This window comes from Galeopterus variegatus, unplaced genomic scaffold (genome assembly GCF_000696425.1).
Source record: "Galeopterus variegatus unplaced genomic scaffold, G_variegatus-3.0.2 Scaffold13334, whole genome shotgun sequence".
In the NCBI taxonomy this organism is placed as follows: Eukaryota; Metazoa; Chordata; class Mammalia; order Dermoptera; family Cynocephalidae; genus Galeopterus; species Galeopterus variegatus.
In genome coordinates, this window is record NW_007739445.1 from 16,301 (window position 1) to 20,849 (window position 4,549).

The 4,549-nt window shown below is 41.0% G+C and overlaps 1 pseudogene; it reads left to right on the forward strand.

The window, feature by feature from the left end:
* Window positions 1-437: 437 nt before the first annotated feature.
* Window positions 438-1,682, forward strand: LOC103581556 (annotated as a pseudogene).
* The last annotated feature ends 2,867 nt before the right edge of the window (window positions 1,683-4,549 follow it).

Below are 4,549 nucleotides of genomic sequence, written 5' to 3' on the forward strand. Positions count from 1 at the left end.
AATGAGTTGACTGGGCTTTCACTTTCCAACATGAATTGTGGATTAAGAGATAATCCCGGGCCGGCCCGGTGGCGCACTGCTACAGTGCCCCACTCGGGAGCGCGGCGGCCCTCCCGCCAAGGGTTCGGATCCCACATACAGACCGGCCGCTCACTGGCTGAGCGAGATGCGGACGCAACACTGAGGGTTGCGATCCCGTTGCCGGTCCCAGTCTGGTATGGGCGTGACACTGAGGGTTGCGATCTGAGATGCGGACGCAACACTGAGGGTTGCGATCCCGTTGCCGGTCCCGGTCTGGTATGGGCGTGACACTGAGGGTTGCGATCCGTTGCCGGTCACGAAAAAAGACAAAAAGAAAAAAAAAAAGAGAGAGAGAGATAATCCCAAGGCATAAAGTGTGCACTTGTTTCTGAGGACTGGTTATACCCTCCTTGCAGGTTTCAATCCAAGCACTACCAGTATCTTCTGACCTTTATATTTGTCGTTGGGGAGATCAACAGGAACCTGCACCTGTTACCCAATGTGTCCCTGGTATTTGATCTCTACAATGAAATGCATAGTACGTGGAAGATCATGAAGAGTAGCCAGATGTAGCTGTCTGGACTGGGTAAGACCATCTCTAATTACACGTTTTCAAGAAAGAGCAAGTCTGTAGTAGTCCTTGCAGGAACCACATGGGCAATTCCTGCACAGAAAGGGACGCTGCTGGCACTGTACAAATTCCCAAAGGTGAGGTGAGTGAAATCTTTTCTAGTGCCATCCTTAGGTGGCTTCAGCAGTGTAAGGAGGTGACTCAGTTTATGTATCTTCCATACAACCAGAACAGAGACACTTGTGTGTTCGTGTGTGTGTGTGTGTGTGTTCTTTTATTTGTGGAGGAGAGGAGGTGAGGGGGAAGGAGCAGTGGCAGGGAGTGTTAACTGGCTAAAAACTTGCACTGTTATATTTTCAAGTGCTAAATCTGAACAGTTGGTTTCCAGAGAATTCTCTCAGGAATGGTGATGCACAGAAAGTTGATTGTCAGCATTTCCTCAGACCAATGTTCAGCAATAACTGCATAAAACTGTCTGAGGTTAAGGGTGTAGATTGGGTGTGGTGCTTCAATGCAATCTACTTCCTTTTGCTTACACAGAACTCAATTAGAATTGTATTTTCTTTTTCTGATTTAGCTCACCTGCGGCACTTTTGATCCTATTCTGGGAAAAAATAGTCAATTTATCTGTCTATCAGATGGCCACCAGGGAATCATCTCTGGCCCCAGGCATCGTCTCCTTGATACTGCATTTCAGTGGAACCTGGGTGGGGCTGGTCACCTCCGAAGACGCCAAGGACATTCGATTTCTCTGGAATCTGAGAGGAGAAATGAACAAGAATGGGGTCTGTGTGGCATTTGTAGAAATGACCTCTCACAAAGAGAATGTATTTATCATTTGATTGTTAATAACACTTAAGGATCAGAGACTTGCCTGCAAATGTAGTGGTCATTTATGGTGACAATCATTAATGAGCCTGAGCTTTACTAGAGTCAATCTCATCATGATTTAGAAAGTGTAGATCACTACATCACAATGGAATTTTACCACCATTGAGAATGATGTCATCATGCTGGACTCATTCCATGGGACTCTGACTTTTTCATATCCACACGATGAAATCCTTGGTTTCAAATGTTCCTCCAGACAGTAAAAGCTTCTAAATGCCTAGAAGACTTTTACTTCACTAAATTTTGGTTCACACATTGCCATTGCTTTTTTTCTAAGTGACTGTGAGACATTGAAGATCTGTCCCCCAAATGTCTCTTTGGAGGATCTTCCAGAGCATGAGTCTGATACGAACATGTATGAAGGGCTTTACCACATCTGCAGTGCTATGCATAGCATGGCCCACACCCTTTATGAAAGGCTTCTTCCATGAGTAGAGATGTGCTCAATGGGAAATGTAGACTGGTCATTTGTCCCTGCCAGGTAACATTTATTCCATAACTATCTGGCTTTCCTTGGTGACATGTATCAATTAAGAGCCTCTCAGATACAAAGTCATATGGGTGACTTTCTTAGAAGTTCCGTAGGAATCAAGGTGGGCTTGGTGTGTCACAAAGTGATCCAATTTCCCCTGACATTTTCAGTATGATCCACCTGTATCTTTTCCATGAAGACTTTACAGGGCAGTAGGGAAGGCAAATTGGCTAGCTCTCTAAGCCAATATTGTGCCAGGCACCAATGAGGCTAATATACATAACTGATCTTAAGGAATTCTGCAACTATTTTAATCAGTATGTTATCTTCGTTTTGCAGAAAAGGAAATTGAAGCTCTGAGTAAATAGGTGAGGCAGAACTGAACTTTACAGTCAAGATTTTTGTAAATTCTATGTACAGAGATGTAGTAATGTGCTAGTGCTGCCATAACCAAGTACCAAAGACTGGCTGGCTTACACAACAGAAATTTATTGTCTCACAGTTCTAGGGGTTGGAAGTTAAAGATCAAGGTGCTGGTAGGATTAATTTCTTCTGAGGCCTCTCTCCTTGGCTTGCATATGGCCATCTTCCACCTGCATTTTCACATGGTTTTCCCTCTATGTATGTCTGTGTCCTAATCTTATAAGGATGCCAGTCAGATTGGATTAGAAACCATCCAAATGACCTTACTTTAACTTAATTTCCTCTGTAAAGATCCTGTCTCCAAATACAGTCAATTCTGAGGTAACTGGGGTTAGGAATTCAACATACAAAATTTGGGGGAGACACAATTCAAATCCATAAGAAGAGATTCTTTTGATTCTTCTGTCCTCATTCATCCCACAAAGAAATGAGGGACATTTCCACTATCATACTATATATTACAATATTATTATATATAAAATGTTTATATATATATATATATAATGTTTTCATTCATCATATGCAATCAAATGTATTATCTCACTTGATTCTTGTAACAATAAATTTAAATAATTAATCTTACACTTGAGATTTAAAAAATAAGGGCATTTTTCTGCAGTCATACATCTGGTAAGCTTCAAAGGTATGACTCTACTATAAGATTCCCCTATCAAATTCAGAACTCTTTCCTTCATATAACAGTGCTTTTTCAAAAGCTTGATTCTCTCCTGAGGAAAAAAATTTAACAACAGTGTTGGAGACCAGGTGAATTTGGACCAGAAAAGTATTTCTAGGACAGAGTATGATGTTTTCAACTTTTGGAATTTCCCTTCTTTCCTTGAACTTCAGGTGAAATTGGACAGTTTTCTCCACAGGCTCCATAGGGTCAACTTATTTCCATTCCTGAGGAGATGACAGAGTGGAATGTGAAGGTTAAAGAGGTTGGGTGGGCCAAGGGAAGACCATACCACCCAGAAGCAGGCAAGAGCATGCCAAAACCACCAGTTCCACATGGGTAGCCTACCACAGCCACTGCCACAACCACAGCTGCTGCAAAAGTGGCTCACCATCTCAGTTGTAGCCACAGCCACTGTGCAGGTAGCCCACCAGCCACTCAACTGCATTGATGCAAGGAGTCACCAGCAGAGACCACAAAAAGAAGAGAAAGTCTCTCTCTTCAAAGCCCACTCGGGAGTAACAGAAGAAGCAACTGCTCTACTAGATCACCAGACATCAATGTAGAGATACTAGAAATATGAAAATGTCAGAAAACACAAGGAGTCACCAGCAGAGACCACAAAAAGAAGAGAAAGTCTCTCTCTTCAAAGCCCACTCGGGAGTAACAGAAGAAGCAGCTGCTCTACTAGATCACCAGACATCAATGTAGAGATACTAGAAATATGAAAATGTCAGAAAATATTTTTTTTTTTTTTTTTTTTTTTAATTCTCAAATTCCAGACCGTATAAAACAGGAAACACTTAAAATCACTGAAAGGGAATTACAAGCAACAATCCTAAGGAAACTCAATAAGATATGAGAAGACTCACTTAGGCAACATAATGAAATGAGAAAAATATGACACCACCAAAAGAATAAAGTAATTCTCAAATTCCAGACCGTATAAAACAGGAAACACTTAAAATCACTGAAAGGGAATTACAAGCAACAATCCTAAGGAAACTCAATAAGATATGAGAAGACTCACTTAGGCAACATAATGAAATGAGAAAAAAATTAGCATATGAAGGCAGAAAGAAATTAATACCTTAAAAAGGAATGTGGCAGAACTTCTGGAACTGAAAGATTCACTCAACAATAATAGCAACAGAAAAGAGAGAGCATAAGCAGAAGGTTAGAACATGCAGAAGAAAGAATTTCTGATCTTAAAGATAATCTTTCCAAAATAATCCCAGGCAGACAAAAGAGAAAAAGAGAAAAGAATTTTTAAAAATGAAGACAATCTAAGAGAGCTAGCAGACAACTTTAAGTGCACAATCATTTGAATTATGGGTGTTCCAGAAGGGGAGGAGAAAGGAAAAGGAATGGAAAACCTATTCAACAAAATAGTAGTGGAAAACTTCCCAGATATATAGACACAGACCTTCATATCAAGGTGGCTCAAAGATGCCCAAACAGATTCAACCCAAAAAGATCCTCTCCAGGACACATC